The sequence below is a fragment of the Martes martes genome (assembly GCF_963455335.1).
Source record: "Martes martes genome assembly, chromosome: X".
Lineage (NCBI taxonomy): Eukaryota > Metazoa > Chordata > Mammalia > Carnivora > Mustelidae > Martes > Martes martes.
Window position 1 is genome coordinate 79,369,050 of NC_137897.1, and position 20,901 is coordinate 79,389,950.

Consider the following 20,901-nt stretch of genomic DNA (forward strand, 5'->3'; position numbering starts at 1 on the left):
TGATGGGAACCACCCCCTTTTCGAAAAACTCCTCTTCAGTCTGAAGTTACTAATCCATAGGAGCACATTGCAGTTTTAGACAGAAAAGTTTCCTTCAGTGATGTTTAAGGGATCATTCTTCTAAGCCTTGTGAGAATTAAACAAAAAAGTATGTCAAAGGAGGCCTGATTATGGGGTTCCAGGGACTGCTGGGATGTGAGTTGCTGAAGCCCCTCACACTGCCTTGCTATTTTAGCCTTTAGTGTTAAGGTAAGATTAATCTAACCAAATCCAAATTCAATAAACTGAAAATTTTTTCCCCAGTAAGAGACTGGGTACCCCATTGTCGTGACTATCAATTTTGCATGCTCCCATCTACCTTACCCTCCAAACCTCCCTGGGCTCAGGAAAAGGTCTGCTCATTCAGCTCTAGCTACAGTTCTAGGATCCTGGACAGAAGCTGCGGTGACCCACAGGGGCGGGGCACCTCAGGTCCTGCCAGCTCCACTCCTTAACTAGGGGGGCTCCAATCCCATCACTTATTCTTAAGGCCAGAAGGTCCAATTATGCATTTAAGGAAGATGTTCAACAACAATGGGAGTAGGTAGGGCTCACAAAAGAGGCTCCTCCCTGAGTGTTTGCCAACTATTAACAAACAAACAGATGAAAAAGTTGTCAGTTACTTTACAGTCCTCTTGGCATACTAGTTAATCAGGTTTACATTGTATTTAATCATTTTGGAAGTTCCCAAACTGCAGTATTTTAATTGAGACAAAGGGCCTTTTCTCTCTCTGGGCAGCTACCTTTTCTCTCTCCCATCTTAGGATTTGGGGTCCTGCTGGATGAATATACTCTGAAAAAAACTCAGTGTAGTAGAACTTATTTTGGAGAGATTCTAATGTATCAGTGGTGAAATCTCCCTAAACCTAAATAAAGCCCACATCTGGCAAATTTTGCTACGAGCCAATATTAGGTCCATATTCACAATACTGGTTTCATAAAAGAGATCTACTGTATTTGCAAAAGGTTGGGGGGGGGAAGCATCTTTTACAAAGTTTCTTGGAGGAAATTCATGTTGCAAAGCTTGAAAATATGTAAGAGCATAGTCTTCTTCCCTACTTGGATTTTCTGGCTCATTTTCCCTTCAGAAATCCATTGAGAGTACTACATAAACCCAGGGAGGGGGAAAAGCAACTCAGTAAACCTCTTTATTTTCTCTGAGATTACTTTGCCTGCCTGAGAAAGTAGAGGACTTGTCTTATTTCTTTGATGAACCTATGATTTTCTATGACCTCAGATAGTCACCTATTTGATCCCATGACCAACAAATTAATAATCACTTCCTGAAAAGTGTTTTAAATGAACACAAGTGGGGCGCCTGGGTGGCTCAACTGGTTAAAAGCATCTGCCTTCGGCTCATGTCATGATCCCAGGGTCCTGGGATCAAGCCCCACATTGGACTCCCTGCTCCAGGGGAGCCTGCTTCTCCCTCTCCTTCTGCTTGCTGCTCCCCATGCTTGTGCGCTTTTTCTCTGTCAAATAAATAAATAAAATCTCTTAAAAAAATAACACAAGTTAGAATCTGGCCTGAAATGAGAGCACTCTCATAATCAGATTCCAGAAAACCCACCTTTTCAAAGTATTACTACCCAAAAAAAGGGAAAAAAATTCTTAGTGTTAAAGATTCCTCATGACAATATTCATTTATACATTTGGTAGCTTCATAAAGTTGAATTTGTGTGACATCTGCAATGCATATATTTGAATGTATACAATACGTAACTAAACTTTCACCTCTTTCAGGTCCATGGAACTTTATTAAAATTGGTTCCCTTTTTTGGTTCCATTCTTCAAGACAATTTTTCTTTCCCCATTACTACCATAATCCTAATATTTTAGCAATGTTTCAGGCGGACATCAAAGTCTTCCAAAAAATTAAAAATTTAAGGCTGTCACTCTCTATGCTGCTTTACAAAACACTTAAAAAATAGCAGTAGGAAGTAGGATCAGGTACTTGGGACTTTAAAGCTACCCTCCCACCCCAGTTTCAGTTTACTAAACATATATTAGTTACTCATGCCAAGTGTTCTCCGTGTGAATTACTCCTTCACCCCACTGTCTGAATATTTACAAATTTTTCATTTAGCCAAGAGCTTACACCTGGTTTTAAATATTTCAAGTAATTTAGTACGGTTAAACCTTCTTTTAACCTAGCTCTTCAGTGCATTAATTTGTATGCTTCCCACGTGGGATTGAGCCCCAACATGATTCTACATAGAAATATTCCTTTAGGGAGGACTAACAACCTTCCTGAAAAATACCAGTGTTAAAAGGAGGGGAACTTTATTGGGGAAAACAGTGTGTTTGATTTTTTTCCATTAGGAAATCATATTTCCGCTGGCAGTGGGAAATTTCCCGAAGCTCCAGCTTACCTATCCCAATTTCCACCCCCAAGGCACCCAATGTTCAAAACTTATTTGTGAAACATGGAAACAAACCACATCAACTTCAGAATGTCCAGGACAAAATCTCAAGTATGTTTTAGAATGGCTGCCCTGTACCAAGCACTCTTTTAAGATTTACTGACCTGCACTCTGGCTTCAGTCAAATTCAGACGTCCAGCAATCTCTTCTCTGTGGGAGGAAAATTGCAAATGTTTAGTATTTGGAGTTGTGGATAAAATGAAATATATCATGTACATTATTTCTATGCCCCCTCCCAGTGCGGTTTTCTGTAATACAGCTTGAGGCTTGCTTTATGGAGTTTTCCCACGGACAACTTATCTCTTATTAAATAAGATAGAAAAAGGGAACATATATGAAAGTTCCTGGTATCTGTTGACCATGACTCAATCAATTTTTCTCTTTGTGGAACGGCAGAGAACAACCCTGGAAATCTTTTCTTGGGAGAAGATTTATTTATTTATTTATTTTCCTGTGAAAATTAAAAAAAAAACAAAAACAAAAACGCCAAAAGCCTTTAAAGTGGAGCTCTGAACCAGGCAGAGTACTTCCAGGGTTTATTGTAAAGGGAGAGGGGGAACTCTCAAGGAGGAACTCCAAACCGTTGCCCAAGCGCTCGAGGGAGATTTTTTTTTTGCTCTTTGGTGGGCAAAGCCTGAATACAACAGAACCAGAAAAAGTGCTGCTAAAACCTCACACAGATACGTCCTGATCCTCCTCGCCTCGCCTCGCCCCGCCCCGCCCCGCCCCGCCCCGCTCCGCTCCGCCCCGCCCCGCCCCGCTCCGCTCCGCCCCGCCCCGCTCCGCTCCGCCTTCTTGCTGGGCCAGAATAGGCCTGCCCCTCCGTACACTACTGCGATCCGCGATCCCACCACAAGGGTTCCTTGCCCGCTGGCTTTTTAAACTCTCGAAACTCTGCCGCCAGGAAATAGCGCTCCACGTGGCAGAGCCGAGACTAAGGTGAGGCGAACTCGCCTCGTGTGCAAAATTTTAAATGCGCGAAAAAACTGAGCAATCACGATGAATATTCTAATGCAATATTAAAAATACAAAAATTAACCCAAAAAACTCACGATGAACAAAAAACCAAAATTTTAAATAAAAGCGGGATCAACCTGCCCTCCCTTACTTGCTCCACCCTAGTTCCGCTACTGTCTCACTGCCCCAACCTCTGAGAGCAAGGACGGACCCTGGTGCCCTCCAACCCCCTAAGTGGCTTTTGGCTCAAGAGAGGAGGAAAGGGGTCCCGGGAGAAAGCCTAAGATTCTGAGGCCCCTGGAGAAGTGCGCGCATGAGGAACAAGCCACTTACCTCGCGAACACGTCGGGGTATTGGGTGCGATGGAAAATGCCCTCCAGCTCCCGCAGCTGAAGCTGGGTGAACGCGGTGCGGTAGCGGCGCTGCTTCCTCTCCGCGACCAGTGGCCCCTGCTGGACCGGGGGGGCCGGCTCCTCCTGCTGTTGCGGGGGCTCCAAGCCGCCGCCAAAGCCTCCCTCCTGGTTTTCCTCATTCGGGGAGCTCCGCTCTCCCGCGCCAACGCAGTTTGCCGCCACCGCTTCGCGCTCAGGTTCGGACCGTGTATCCTCCCCTCCTCCCATTAGAACCAACGAAGTCAAGGTTGGCTTCGCATCTGGGAAAGGAAAAAAGCAAAAAAGAGGCCGGAGCGTTGGAGCCCACGCTGCGTGGGCTGAGGAGGCAAGGGATTGAGATGGAAGATAGAGGGCGATAGCCGCGCCGCGGCCCGTCCACCCGACCCTCCCAGGGAAGTTCCTCTCCTGCAGTTTGCCAAAGCACCTGTCCCCGTCTAGGCACTGACCATACTGTTCCTCCTCCACCTCGACCCCCAGGCTGCGGTAGCCGGCGTCGTAGGGGCTGCAACCGAAATCACGCTGCATGTCCGTAGTGCTGTCGATGAAGCCTAGCGCATCCACAAACTCTTCGCTAGGGTCGGTGGCGAGAGCTGGGACTAATTGCCCGGTGGGTGCTCTTCTGAAGCCGGGACCTGATCTGGCGCTGAAACTGAGACTTGTGCGCCTTATATAGGGGGTACGTTCAAAGTGTACGCGCTCGCGTAGGTTAGACGCCCTCTATTAGCGTTCGCATTACCTCGGGTTGGTGTTGGTGGGACCTGACGGGGGCGCACTGGCGGTGCGGGCGCGTAAGTAAAATAGGGCGAGTGTTTGCAAGAATGGGCATACTTGTGTGGGAAACTGAGACTCCAAATCGCAGTTTAACTGACTTCTCCCAACTAGGACGAAATATCTGATTGGAGGATGGGGCTGTACTGGATCGGGAAAGTACTTTTGGAGGGTGGGGAGGGGCAAGACTTCACTCTAGATCCAGGAGTTCGTGGAGGAATGTTTGTAACATATTCCTCCGCGCAACGTTCGATGTTCCCCAGACCGCAAAGGAAGCGGTGTCGCTTGCTTCCTCAGGGGGAAAAGATGGAGAGATACGGCTGCAGAAAGTGTGAAGCCCTCAGCGACCCACGTACGCTAAAGCGAAGTTAGTCTACCCTGCGTGGGGCTCTGAGCGCTGCTCTCCCCTCCTAGAACTTGGTGACTAATGGATAGGATTATTTAGTTCTGTACTATTCGTACCCAAAGTTCGAGTATCGGGCTAGTGATTAAGACGAAAGAATTAGCTTGGAGCCTGTTTGCACTGGGTGTTTGCGATCAGATCCCCGGTGTATTCCGGGAGAGGTGGTTTGTAGTCAGGTTTACTGAGCAGTCCGGATGGTCACATGCGCGCTGCGAGAAACCCAACCTGCCTCATGAGAAAGCTCCAAGGACTTCAGATTTTTAGTAATGAACCCACGTCGGAGTGCAAGTGTAAAAACCTGCCAAGTGCTTAGTGCATCCAAGAATGCTGTGCTGCATGGGCTGCTTCCTTCAGTTCCAGGCACGTGCAAAGTTTGCCGGTCTTCTTACTGCAGCCTTGCTCTGCAAGGCGCCGACAGCGCGCCTTATTCCAGGGCCAGTATTGCAGCAGGCGCCTAAAGCGCGCCTTATTCCCAGGACAGTGTTGCAAACCTGGGAAGAGTTCCCGCCTTTCCCACTACTTCTCCCCATCCCTTTTCTACAGTTATCTTCCTGAGCTGGTTTTCTCCACGAATGTGCCAAATAAAAAAGGACTGGGCCACGATAGAAGGCTCTATGGTTCTTTCTCCAAGAAGTGTTTGCAGGGACTCCAGGACATGTTAATGTCCTTTATATTTAAGAATAACTGCTAATAGTGGGCCCTCTGCTTGGCACTGTACACAATTTATCCTACTTTTTACTTTTACAACCACCATTATTATCATCCCCATTTTTTTTTTTTTTAACAGAAAACTGAGCCCTCAGGAAGCCAGGTACCATTCCCATCCATGGTCATACCAGCAAGTTTGACTAGAAAGTCCGTGCACTTTTCACCTTATTACTTATTACTTTATTTTAAAAGGGTACATAATGGGGAGGTTCCAGGCAGGAGTGGAGGGGGAAGGTATTTTGGGGAAGAAGATTATTGGGCAGAGTCTTAAGAAATCCTGAGTGCCGGGGGTCTCCTCCTCCTCCTGCTCTGCTTCAGGCCTCTTTCTATTTGCTGAGTCTCCTGAAGCCAGAAGTCTGGGATTCAGGAGTGCCGGGTTTTCCAGCCTGTGTCTTCACTTTTTCTCAAAACTGACGGGAACAGGGTGCTACATGCATTGGCCGCTGAGCTAGTTACTTGCAGACACAGGAGGGAGAGCTGAGGAGACCCACCCTGCACTGGGGCCACATTAGGACTTTTCTGGACCCTAGGTGTTTTTGTCTTCTTGGGCCTCTTCCTCCATACATATGTGTGTGTGCGCACACACACACACACACACACACAATGTAAATATATAAATATATATTGTAATATATAATATAAATGTATTTTATAGTATATAAAGGTATATAAAATATATTTCACATATATTTATATATATTTCACAACTTTGTTGGTATAAAGATAAATGTAATGTCCCTTAGGTTATATTAATTTTTTCTTTTGATTTAAAAAGGAATTAAAACATTTTCCTGGGCTCCTAAAAGTATGGTGGATGGTGGGTACTGTGACTGCTGTGACTAATGGAGAAATCCCCCTGCCTCATGTTCCCAGAGGTGGCAGGTGGGAAACCGGCTAAAGGTGGTTAGCTGCACAGTTCATTTTCAAAAAGAGGTCAAGGGATGGCAACTCCATAGCCCCTGTCTGACTTTAATCAAGATATTTCTTCCGCAGTCTGGCTCTTGCTGAGTTCTGCTGGCCTCACTGTCTTTGGGCCAGATACCTGGTGAATAATTTTGGCTTGGGATGAGTTATTACACAAGAGTTCTATACAGGTTATAATCATGGGTGTGTAGTAGCTTACTTAGTATATCGGTAATAGCTTAGGTGTGTTCTCTTGCATCTTACATTTCCACGGTTTACTCCAGCATTTTCTAAACCTGTTTCATGTGCCTGTCGCTCATTTTGCCAGACCTGGATACCGGCCATGGTAGTATTTAATTAACATGTTTACTTAAATTGATTAACTTTTTGAAAACCTTAAATACCTAATTGGACCTTGTGCTAGGCAAAAATAGCTATGACTTCAAGGGTTTTATATACCAGATCTATGGGAGGTAGAATGTGACAGTAGTTGAGAGCAGGAACCCTGGAACCAGAATACTGGTGTCTGAATCCTAGGTTTGATTGTTACTTGTTAGCTAGATAACCTAGTGAGTTGCTTATTCTTGTGCCTTTGTTTTTCTCATCTGCAAAATGGGAATAACTAATAATACCTACTTCATGGGGTTGTTGTGAGGATTAATGGAAATGATAACAGTAGCTAACACTTAGCTAATTCTGGCTATGTGGCAAGCACTGTTCAAAGTGCTTTCTATATATTAACACATTTAATTCTCATAGCAACCCTATGGAGGTAGATACTGCTGTTATCTTTGTTTTATGCATAATGTTATTGAATCACAGGTTAAGTAACTTGTCTTAAGGTACCTAGCTGGGAAGGTTTTAGAACTTGGATTTGATGTGTAAACCTGGCGATTCACAGACCTGTACCCCTGGGGATAAAAATACATTATATATTTATTAAAATAAAAAAAATAAAAAAAAAGAACTTGGATTTGAAATTTCTTAAAATGATGTTTCATAGAACATATCTATCAATAATGGTACTGTTATGATTTAAAAAAAATAAATATGCTATTCAGTCATTTCTAGTATATTCAGTGCTGTGCAACTATCACCACTGTCTAATTCCAGAACATTTTCATCACTCTGTAAAGAAAGTCAGTACCCATTAGCAGTCATTTCCCAGTCCTTACCTCCGTGCAGCCCTGATAAACACTAATGTTTATCTATGTCTATGGATTTTCCTTTCTGGGTATTTCATACAAATGGAGTCATGCAATATGTGACCATTTGTGTCTGGCTTCTTTCACTTAGCATTGTGTTTTTGAGGGTCATGCATTTGTAGCATGTCAGTACCTCATTCCTTTTTATGGCTGAATAATATTCTGTTCTACAGATAGACTACATTTTGTTTATTCATCAGTTGATGGACATTTGAGTTCTTTCCACCTTCTAGTAATTATGTATAGTGCTGCCACTATTGCTATGAACATTTGTGTTCAAGTTTTGTTTGAATATGAGTTTCCAGGGTTTTTTTTTTATATATATGTAAGACTGGAGTTACTAGGTCATATCGTAATTCTATGTGTAACTTTTTGAGGAGCCATCAAAGTGTTTTCTATAGCAGTTGCACCATTGTACATTCCTACCAGTAGTGTAGGAGGGTTCCAATTTATCCACATCCTAGCCAACACTTGGTATGTTCTGCTTTTTTTTTTTTTAATTATAGCCATCCTTGTAAGTATGAAGTGGCATCATTGTGATTTTGGTTTGCATTTTTCTAATGACTACTGATATTGAGCACGTTTTAATTTGCTTATTAGCTATTTATATATTTTCTTTGGAGAAATAAATGTCTGCTCATCTTATGCCCATTTATTAACTGTCTTTTTATTGTAGAGTTGTAAGAGTCTATATATTCTGAATACTAGACTCCTTATGGTGTGGTCCTTTCAGTTTTCTTTTCAGTTTCTTGATAGCTTTCCTCGGTTTTGCAATCACAAGCCTGTCCTCATGTGGCTTTAGAGTTCGAATGAACACTGTAAGCACAGTCTAAATCATTCCTAGTAGAAATGTGGCAAAAGCAAACTGAATTTTTTTCTGGAGGAGTCTACCCTTCACTGAGGCTTTAACAAGATTCTCACAGACAAAACTCAAACACACACACTTTTTTTTTTAAAAAGCTACCACCAGCACAAATAAACCAAAGATGTAGATCTCCAAAGACTTATTATCATGTGTAAACTATTTAAAAACATGTTTATCATGTTTAAATAAATGAGAGGATATAAAAACAAGGGAGAAATAACCACATATAAAAAAGAAGCAAATAGAATTTCTAGAACAGGAACTAAAAGTAACATATTTTTTTCTTTTTTATAGGGGCAAAATACACACAATGTAAAATTTCCCATCTTAACCGTTTTGAAGTGTACAGTTCTGTGGCATTTAGTACATTCACAGTGCTGTGCAGTCATCACTACTATCTAGTTCCAGAACATTGTCATCACTCCGAAAGGGAACCAGTACCCATTAGGTGCTCACTCCCCAGTCCCACTTCCCCCAGCCTTGGCAACCATCAATCTATTGTCTGTCTGTATAGATTTGCCTATTTGAACATTTCATATAAAGGGAATAATACAATATGTGGCCTTTCGTGTCTGGCTTCTTTCACTCTGCATAATGTTGCCTAAATTCATCCATGTGGTGGCATGAATTAGGTCTTCATTCTTCTTACTTGGAGGCATCATATACTAGCCTCCAGAAGATAAGCGTCAGGATAATCTGGAGCTGGTGTCCCATACAGAGGCTCAGGGTGCCTTGGTTGTGGCTCTGGCACTACCACACCAAGGTGACATACTTATCTGCCTTCCCCTTGCTGAAGGGTGGTTGGCTGATGCAAGTTTAGACTCCCAAGAGGAGTCTGTCCTCCAGGCAGTAATCCCTTTGTGAAAGAGCTAATGATCCCTAAATAAAGACTAGAGGTCTTTATTCCAGTCTGTAAACCAAATAGTTTTTAAGGACCTTTGCAGTCAAGACAGCTGTAATATTATGGAAGTTTCATGCTCATAGATTATGTTTCTGCTGCAGGTGAGTTCACCTGTCCCAGGTGTGGCTAGACGTGAGGGCAGGATGGATGGGCTTTCTGTTTGGTAAGGCCTGCAGGAGCCCTTTCATAGCACTGTGTGGTTTCTAATTCTTACTTCTCCCCACGAGGGGACTCTGTAGTTAGGAATTTAAAATGTTTTCTGTTTCTGACCAAAAGGCCTACAGACTGAGCACCCCTGATAATCTACCCCAGAAAAACTTGATAGGAAGAATGGGATAGCTTTGATGAAGTAATGCCTGTTTTTATTAAATATAATTTCTCTGGAGTACAAAAAGATTTAATAAATGTTTTTTTAAGAAAGAACTTTGGCTTTTTTAAAAAAAATAGACATTGCTTCTTTGAGATGTAAGGGTCATGTGGAGGCTTTTTGTACCTACCTTTGGGGGAACCACAGTTTTCTGTAATTTCTTCAGACTACTGAGACTGTGTCTATACTCACAAAGTGAGAGGAAAACTCCCTGAGGCTATTTGCATATATAGTCCTAGCCCTTAGAGAGGACAGGAGGGAAGGAAAGACAGCCTGGAGATATCTGTTACTGTGGGTGATTTTATGTGGCAGTAAAAGTGATTGAGTTTTGGCATTTCTTATCCTGTCTTGGAACATCCAGGCCCTTCAGTTTTCTTTCATGAAACTGAATCATTTACACACAAAACCCCGGTCCAGACTCTGGGCTTCTTTGATGTAACTAAGAGTCAAGAATAAAAATTCCATGATTTTTCTTTAAATTCTAATTTCTTTGGCCATTGTGACCAGAACGCTTGTAGAAATGACTGTGGCTACAAGCATTGATGGACGATTCAGTCACTGCTGCCAAGGATTTCTTTACCTAGGCCATCCCAGGCTCAAGCCTCTTAAAAGGTCTGCTCCCAACAGCTGCATTCTCAGTAGGAATCCTTCGGAGGGAATCCTTTCATGACCTTGATCCTTGCTGTGATCTGGGAGAGTAATTTGCATTCAGTCTACCTTATGGTGAAAGAAAAATACGGTGTGCAAATTACCATGGCTTTTTAGCTATTTCCATTTCTAGCTCAGTTCTCATCTCTGGCACGACATCGTTCCATTCCATGCAGTCCACCAGTGCTCTTGTCTTACGAGGTCTCACAGCACTTGCTGTCTGAACTCTTCATTTGATTCTTATCACATACCTCCTGAGTGTGAGTTACCTCTAAATATATGCAGACATGAATGCATAAATGTGTGGGTATGTATGTATAGCGATATATGTTTCGATTTCTACATTAGATTGTAAATTCCTTACACGTCACACTTCTTAGTGTTCCCCAAAGCAGTGCTGAGGATATAGCAGGCAGTAACCAGTAATCAGTAAGGATTGGTTGGCAAATGTGGAGAATATGATTTGGGTGGCTAGGCCAAGGCCAAGGCTGCAAACTTTTCTAGCTGAGCTTATCCAGAGTTGCCTCTGTCCTCTCATTTTCCTCCCAGCTCAGCTGGCGTTCCTGAGACAAACTGAGGTGGCAAAGTACTTCCTAGGAGGGGTCTGGGATTTACTCGATGGTTTTAGTTGTAGTTTGGGAAACTAGTTAGCATTACATTCTCTTCTCTGTCTGAGGAAACGTTTGGAACTCCTGTCGTCTTTGAGAAGGTTCTTCTGTCCTGTCCCTTTATCCTTCTTCACTGTTATTCTCCTTTTCCTCCTTACTGTGTGTGTGTAGTCTATCATTGTCTATCATTCAAAAATTATAGTGACAAATTTCATTTTTTAAAGATTTTATTTATTTATTTTTTGAGAAAGAGAGCAAGCATGAGTGGGGGGTGAGGGGGAAGTGTATGAGGGGAATGAGGTGGAATGAGGGGCAGAAGCAGGTTCCCTGCTCCCAGCGGGGAGCCCTATGCGGGGTTCAGTCCCAGGAACCCGGATTATGACCTGAGCCCAAGGCAGACGCTTAACGACTGAGCCACGCAGGCGCCCCAAATTTTATTTTTTCTATACTTTTTTTAACCAGTCCTATTTTCCGTTTAACTATCTGATATTCTATCTTAGTTGTCTAACATTATATCACAAGTATTTCTTATACCTTAAAAAATTTTAAAGCTTTAAATAATAATTGCATAATAGTTTGTTATTCAGGGGCACCTGAGTGGCTCAGTCAGTTAAGTGTCTGCCTTCAGCTCAGGTTGTGATCCTGAGGTCCTGGGATTGAGTTCCGCATTGGGCTCCCTGCCCTGCGGGGAGCCTGTTTCTCCCTCTACCTCTGCCTCTCTCTCTCTGTCTCTCATGAATAAATAAATAACTCCTTTGAAAAAGTCTGTTATTCATTCATCTGTTTTCTTGCTCATTCTATCAGTATTTATTGCCAGCCATGCACACTATTGTATTTCAGTGGTAAGCAAAGTGCCTGACACTTATTGGATGCTCAATAAATATTTGTTAAATCAATGAATGAATGAATAGGTTTCAGCACTATTCTAGATTGTAACAACTTTTTTTTTTTTTGCTTTTTAAGGTTTTATTTGAATTCTAGTTAGTTAATATATAGTGTTCTATTAGTTTTGGGTATACAATATAGTGATTCAGCAGTTCTCTACATTACTTAGTGCTCATAATGATAAGTGTAATCATAAACTCCATCACCATTCACCTATTTCACCCACCTACCTCCCCTGTGGTAACCCTCTGTTTGTTCTCTATAGTTAAGAGTCTTTTCCTTGGTCTGCCCCAATCTCTCTCTCTCTCTCTCTCTCTTTCTTCCCCTTTGCTCATTTGTGTTGTAACAACTTTCTTTACCATTTTCTCTCTTGTGGAACATCTAAGATTTTCCTTCCTCCCCACTTTCTCTAACCAGTACATCTTTGTGCATGAATTATTTGTGGGTAGAATTTCAATGGGTAGAGTTCAGGGATGGGGGAGAGAGCTAGGCAGATAGCCCAACATGAAGATGACACAGAAAGAATGTATTCATGGGCCAACCAATAGTTCAGTTTGGCTGGAGATGATCTAGGGGGTACTGAGAGCCAGGGCTGAAAAGTGAGAATCATTCTTCCCATGTGTATAGTAGTTCCTAATTTAAAGAATGTTTTTTGTGAACTTAGCTTACATAATCTTTACAGAATTATCATTTCCACTTTATAAGTGAGAAAACTGGGAGTTAGTTGCCTAAGTTTGCACAGCTAGTAAGTGGTAGAGATAGAATTGTGTTTTGAAATATAGGTTTAGTGGGACGCCTGAGTGGTTCAGTAGGTTAAGCGTCTGCCTTCAGCTCAGGTCATGATCGAGGGTCCTGGGATGGAGCCCTGCATCTGGCTCCTGGCTCAGTGGGGAGCTTGCTTCTCTCTCTGTCTGCAGCTCCCCTTGCTTGTGCTCTCTGTCTTTCTCTCTCTCACAAATAAATAAAATCTTAAAAAAAGAGAAACATATGTTTAGGAGTTGGGGCTTTAAGAGCAATGAGGAATCATTGGACGGTATTATTATTATTGTTATTATTAGGAGTAATGTAGTTGTAGTGGTCTTAATTAGTCTGACTTTTTGTTCTGAAGTAGTTTGACTCACAAGAATTTGCAAAAATGCTAGCACAGAGAATTTCTGTGTACCTTTCATCCAGCTTTTCCCAATGATAATAACTTCTGCAACTATAGTACTTTGTCAAAAAAAATGATATTGGTATAATGCTATTAACACAGGGTTTGTCACCGTTGGCACTATTATCATTTTTTTTCACTATTACCATTTTGAACTGAAAAATTCTTTATTGTGGGGGCCTGTCCTGTGCATTGTAGGGTGTTTAGCAGCATCTCTGATCTCTACCACTGGATGGCAATAGCAACCCCTCTCCCTGCCTCAGTTTTCACAACCAAAAATATCTCCAGACATGCCAAAGGTCCCCCGAGGGGGGGGGGGGACACCCTTGCCTATAGTTGAGAACCACTGCATTAACTCAAGTACAGAACTAAATTGGATTCTCTGTGTGTGTGTGTGTGTGTGTGTGTGTGCGCGTGCTTGTATAGATCCACATAACCATCGTGACAATCACAATACAGAACTGTTCCATCAACCCCAAAGAAACTCCCTGGTATTATGCTTTCACTGTGCCCTAACCCTTTGCACCCACTGATTTATTATCCACCTCTGTAATTTTTTCACTTTGAGAAGGTTACGTGAATAGAATCATATGTATATAACATTTGACACCGGCTTTTTATCTTCACTCAGCATAATTCTCTTGAGATCTATTTCAGGTTTTCGCTGATATCAATAGTTTGTTCCCTTTTATGCCTTAGCAGTGCTGCTTAATTGTTCACGTTATGAACATTTGGGTTGTTTCTGGTTTTTTGTTTTTATGAATAAAGCTGCTGTGAACATGTATGTGTAAGCTTTTGTGTAAATGTCAGTTTCATTTCTTTGCTATAAATCCCCAACTATGTGATTTCTGGGTCTTATGGTAGTATATGTTTAGTTTTCAAATAAACTGCCAAACAATTCTTTTCAGGGTGGTTTTACAGTTTTACATTAATAGAATTTCTTTGCATTTTCACCAACATTTGATATTGTCATTTTTTTCCCTTAGCCATTCTAATAGGTGTGCAGTGATATCTCATTAAGAAAATTTGCATTTGTATAATGGCTGATGATAGTGAACATCTTTTCCTGTGCTTACTTACCATATGTATATGTATCCTCTTTGCTGCATATCTGTTCATGTCTTTTGCCCATATTGTAAATGGACTGCTTGTTTTTACTGTTCAGTTTTGAGAGCTCTTTATTCTAGATTCTTTGTCAGTTATTTGGTTTGCAAATATTTTCTCCTAGTCTGTAGTTTGTCTTTTAATCCTCTTAGTTGGGTCTTTGGAAGGGCAAATGTTGTTTTAAAACTTTATTGTATTTTGGGGTACCTGAGTGGCTCAGTGGGTTAAGCCTCTGCCTTCAGCTTGGGTCGTGATCTCAGGGTCCTGGGATCAAGTCCCACATCGGGCTCTCTGCTCAGCAGGGAGCCTGCCTCCCCCCCTCTCTCTGCCTGCCTCTCTGCCTACTTGTGATTTCTGTCTGTTAAATAAATAAATAAAAATTGAAAAAAAAACTTTATTGTATTTTTTCCAGTTTTCTTGAGATATAATTGATATTCAGCCCTGTATGTGTTTAAGGTGTACTGCATAACGACTTGCATACATATATTGCATAATTATTACCACAATATTAGCATCTATCTCCTCATATAGTAACAAAAATATTTTTCCCTGGAGAACTTTTAGGATCTACTTTCTTAGCCACTTTTGAAAATGTCAGATAGCAATGTTAAAAATAGTCATCACGTGTACCTTACATCTCCAATACTTACATATCTTATAGTTGGAAGTTTGTACCTTTTGACCACCTTCATCCAATTTAAAGCTTTTAATTTTGATGAGGCCTAATTCATCAATGTTTCCCTGTGTGGATCATGTCATACATAAGAACTCTGGTTAGCTCTAGATCCTGAAGACCTTCTCCTATTTTTGTCTAAAAGTTTTATAGTTTTATGGAACACATTTAAGTCAGTGATCCATTTTGAGTAAATTTTAAATATATTTTAAAAGATTTTATAGTTTTATGGAACACATTTAAGCCAGTGATCCATTTTGAGTAAATTTTAAAAATATTTTTTAAAGATTTTATATATTTATTTGAGAGAGAGAGTATGAGAGAGAGAGAGAGAGAGAGAGAGAGAGAGTGAGAGGGCAAGCAAGCTTGTGTGTGAGGGCAGGGCAGAAGGAGAGTGAGAAGGAGACTCCCTGATGAGCAAGGAGCCAATGAGGGGGTCTATCCCAGGACCCTGGGATCAGGACCTGCGCTGAAGGCAGATGCTTAACCTACTGAGCCATCCAAGTGCCCCTTGAGTTAATTTTTACATGAAGTGTGATGTTTAAGTCAAAGTTCATCATTTTGCCTATGAATATCTAGTTGTTCCAGCACCATTTGAATTCTTTTGTACCTTTGTCAAAAATCACTTAGGCATATTTGTGTGGGTCTATTTCTGGATTCTTTAATCTGTTTCTCCCCACTTTATTTTTCTTTTGCAAATTTGTTTAATGTGTCACAGTTTCTTTGCCTTTCCATATAAATTTTTTGAATAATCTCATCTATATTTACAAAACTTCTTGTGTGGATCTTGATAGGAATTGTATTAAACCACTATATCAATATGGGGAGAGTTGGCATCTGTACTGTGTTGAATCTTCCAATTTATGAATAGTATATGTCTCTCATTAGGGAGTTTGAAGTAGGGTTGTAATATGATTTGGTAAACATTTTCTGAAAATCACTCTGGCTTAGATATGGAGAAAGAATTCTTGAAGGTGGAACCTGTACAGGCAGAGAGATCAGTTAGGAGGCTGTCGGAGTCAGTTAGGTGAGAGACGATGATGGCTTGGAGCAGGGGATGGAGGTGGAAAGAAGAAACTAGCTTTGGGACTACTTTTGAAGTGGAAGTAATAGAATTTATTGATGCACTGAATGTAGAGCTTGAGAAAGAGGGAATGTCAGGGATAATAATGGGGTTTCTGGCTTCAGCCAAAAGATACCGCTTATTAAGAGGAATAAGGGAAAGACCAAATTTCAGAGAAAGAGGATGAATTCAGTTGTGGATGTTGTGAGTTTGGGGTGTTGGTGGGTCTTCCAGATGTTTATTATATCTAAAAGGTAGCTGAATATAGAATCAGAAGCTAAGGGTAAATTAGTACTCTAGATACTGATACTTGTATTCAAACTTGCCCTTTTCATAAATTGAATTAAAACTGGTTAACCTTGCCACTCAAGGGTAGAAGCTTAAGTTCCAGAGCCCCCACAGTTTTTAGAGGTTACTGTCCCTATCCCTTAGGTCATAAGTGGGGGTGCAAGAGGAAGTGGATTTGTAACCTGATTTCTTGAGGGCTGCTCAGTAATTATATGATGGCTGATGCAGATAAGCATGAAGAAGGCATACAGAGGACGGACTCAAAATGTACATACACCCCTTTTAAAATCTATCACTGAAGTAATTACATTGCTTGTGCTTAATGGATAGATAGAGCAGTTTTTATTTCTGGTGAGAAGAACAAGAAATTCATGAACCAGAGTTCTGTTTACATTTTTGGTGATGGTGGCGTTTTGGGGAAGTTAGGGTGGAAATGACAACCGTAACTCATTTTAGCTCTGCTCTTATTTACCGGAAAGGGAAAGATGGAAGAGTTATATTCCTATTCCAGTGAGTTGGGGACAGGCTTCCACTAAGGAGGAGCCAGAGCCATGAGCTGAGCTCTATGGGTGGTTTGTCACAGCCAGGATGAATTACAGGTCTGGGACTTACCTAAAATATGTTCTATGGTATATTCCAAGTGCACATTTGTTCAGTTGGAACCATTTTAGAATGTTGCCAACTCCGGGGCACTTCTCTAGTGGTGGAAGAGGACCTGTCTGGCATACTAGGATCAGATGGAAGCTTCACACATTTTGGCAGTGTTCCCTGGAGTAAGTTCATCATACCTGTCGACACTAATGGGAGGGGTGAGCCTCCATTTCGGGGCTGTAATTCCTCCTATTACTGTCTCCTTGTACCACTCCAAGTGTGTTAAATATGGTAGTAGTATTGGGAGGTTAGCAAGAAGCATCTCCTCTTCCCATCCCTGCCACTAAAGAAAGCATTTCAAATTAAGCTAACGAGGGAACTCGTTTATTTTAAGCCTTTGTGTTGTGCGATCCAGGGATCCCCTAGTGCTAATTCAGATACATTATCCGGTTAGCTTTGCAAGGTTGGAGATTTTGTTTTATTTTTAAAATGTTATGTATTTATTTGTCTCAGAAAGAGACAGAGACAGAGAGAGAGAGAGAGAGAGATAGCACATAAGCAAGGGGAACAGAAGTTGAGGGAGAGGGAAAAGCAGGCTCCCCGCTGAGCAAGGAGCCCAATAGGGGGCTCCATCCCAGGACCCTGAGATCATGACCTGAGCCAAAGGCAGATGCTTAACTGACTGAGCCACCCAGGCGCCCCAAGGTTGTAGATTTTATAGGAAGGATAAAATGGGGGGAAATAGAAAAGAAAAAAAAAAGGTTTGTTTCAATACTTGAGTGAAACCCATCACACTATCTCTGGACTGTGGGACACCCAACCCCAAAGCCCTGCTGAGGTTTCTATGGGACAGGGAGAATTTGGCTCTAGTCCCCCAGTAAGGGTGAGGCACCTTTCCCCCTCTTTCTGGCTTCAGAGTATGTGTGTAGTATTGTCCTTCATTACAGGCAGGATAGGCTGACTTCTAGGCAATGAAGGGTGCAGGAATAACAGTCTCTCCTAAGAGTCCCCCTTGCCTAACAGGCCTGCCCCAGTGACTGGGATTTCCATTGTTGCAGTACTTCTCTGGAAGTATGGGGTTCCCAAATATGAGTCACTTGAGGGCCTCTTTCACTGACTCTTGCCATTTTGAATACCGTCAATATCATTATTTCCTAAATGTTTTCCTTTAATTGATTTTAAACAGAGTCATCTTTTAACTGCAGCCTTATACTAACCCATAATTATCCATGGGGTCCTGAGTTTGATGTACTAGTTATATACTCTTGCCAAGGCAGGCCTTCAAAGCAGTAGCAGTGGGCTTGGCCTGAGGGTCCCAAAGTCAAGCTCCCTCTTTTTCCACAAACAGTGATGGATACAGGGGTTCCTGGAATATGTGTTCCTAGGCAAGGTCTGCTTTGGAGACTTTATCTCAGGCTCCACTCCAGAAGAGCTTATCTGGCAGGAGTTCATGCTTCTGCGACATATCTATCTGCAGTCACTCTGAGACAGAAGGTTATACCATCCGCATAAACATTTGTGACCTCAGTTATGTTGGCAGATGTCTCAACTGGCAACTTTCCACTCTTGTTGGGTTGCCACATGTCTGCTGGAGTGGGTATGCAAAACTCGCAAGTCACCTCCACAGGGGCTCTGCTTGGGCACATATAGGGTCCTCCTTGTTGGCTTTTTCCTGCATAAGGGTTTGATAGTGAATGGGAACCAGATCTGGTGGTGACACATACAACAATACAGCTACTCTTAAAGACCAGCCAAAGGACCAGTATCATAAGGTGAGAGTTCACTGAGGGCACTTTTCTCTTATGATATTTCAAGGGTTTCCCTCGGTCTTTGACACCTGCCCTTTGTCCTGTCCTCCTGAAGCTCCATTCATGAAAGCCTATTCATTCCCTAAACACTCACCTCTGTTATAGTCATGAGTGCTACGTTTATGTATTTGCAATGGATCCAGGGGACTTCTGGAGGCAATGCTTTTTTTTTTTTCAGCTCAGTGTTTCCTAAGGAGTAGTAAGAGATAATTTTGGGTGGTGCATTAAAAAAAAAAAAATCAACTGTCCAGTGACCAACTCATGTTTTTGTTTCTTCGTTGAGCACATTTCCTGGTCTCAATTTCTTCCCTGAATTATGGCTTTTGGTATTTCCCTATAGAAGGAAATAGAGTGGAGGGGGTGGGGGGATAGGGTACCTGCGTGATGGGTATTAAGGAGGGCACGTGTTGGGATGAGCACTGTTATACACAACAAATGAATCGTTGAACACGACATCCAAAACTAATGATGTAGCATTCGCTGACTAACAGAACATTATAAAATAATAATAATAAAAAAAGAAGAAACCAGTAGAATGCACTAGATATGGTTGGGGGCTCTGCATTAAGCAAACTGGATTTTGAATTCTGGCTCCACCACTTACTCTTGAAGAGGAAAGTTCCATTAATCTCTTTAAGCCCTAGGTTCTTTATCTGTGAAATGAGAATGATAATGGTCTCTATCTCATAGGGTTCTTTTGAAGATTAAATCATTAACAAAGCACTTAGTATAGTTCCTTGGCACATAGTCAGCACCCACATCATGTTATCTACAACAACAAAAACAATAATTTTTATTATTGGGATTTTTGCACCTCATTGAGTGCTCATTGCTGACACTGCTATCCACCTGCTGCTTTAGCTTCCTAACTTAGAAACCAAACACATTGTTTGTTGGAAGGACCCCTGCAGCTGTCCCTGTACTTCCAGCTTCCATCTATGTCAGACATTGAGTTGTGCTGGGCTTGATAACAGACAAGTTTCCTGTGCAGGGAGAAGGGGGCATTGGAAAAGGTTGACGCCAAGGCTGCACTTTGAAGAGGTGATCTGCTAGGCCACCCCAGCACTGACCAGGGCTTTGGGTCTCACTCTGCTGGACAGCCAAGCTTCTGTCCTAAGATTGGGCTCATGCTTCGTTTGTCCCAACTATAGAATCAATTACATGGTTAGAAGAAAAGGAACCTACAAGTGGGAGCATACCATGCATAATTATGAAAACACACAAATACATGGATACATACTGAGGGCTTATGGGACACCAGGTGCTGAGCTAGGACAAGGAGCTACAAAGACAAATACAGCCTGACTTTTGGCAAAGGAGACAGATGCGTGAGCAGACAAATGTAAAGGGGGTGCTAGGGACATGCGAGAAGTCTGTAGTGGCACAGCAGGGGATGGGCAGAGGGGAGGACTAGACAAATGTACTGGCAGAGGGGGAACGTAAAAAGGACAGGCTCCATAGAGGATGGTGACTCTTGAGCTCAGTCCTGAAAGACAAGCAGTGTCCTCCTGGCAGACAGGAAGGAGAGGGCAAGAAAAAGAACAGGTATCTACCAGCTTGGCTTAGCCATAAATGTGATAATTTACATTCAGTTCTGAGGCATATTGTAGGCGTTTTTGTTTGTTAACATCACACTATTAGGCATAAAAGAATATTCAAGCTCTGAATTGTAAGGGCATACCTGTTGTTTGAAGTTAATTGTCAGTTAATTGGAAGGCATGAGGTGTGTGAATATTTTAGTACAGAAGCAAGTATGTTCCTAAAGGTGGACTTCGGCGATATTTTAGCTCTTTGCCTTCCTGTATTTTTAGCAAAGTGATTTGAACTGGGACTTTAATAATAAGATGATGTTATAGAGCTGAGGGTGTGATAGGCTTTTGCCAGCTTCAGGTGGTGTGTTACTTCATAGCTCCTTTAAAAAACATCACAAACTCAGAAAAATGTATTTACTCATTCACTTATTCAACATACACAATATCAAAGAGGTACGAAGTAGAGGGACCCCAGTGACAGCAAGGTACAGGCTCCTTAATGAAAGAGGTCGCCTCCTGCTTTCCAGGAGTTGGCGGTCTAGAACATTTCGCCATATAGCTTCACCATTTGGGGTGAACAGAAGCATTGGTATGCCTCACGAGAGGGAGATCTCAACAGA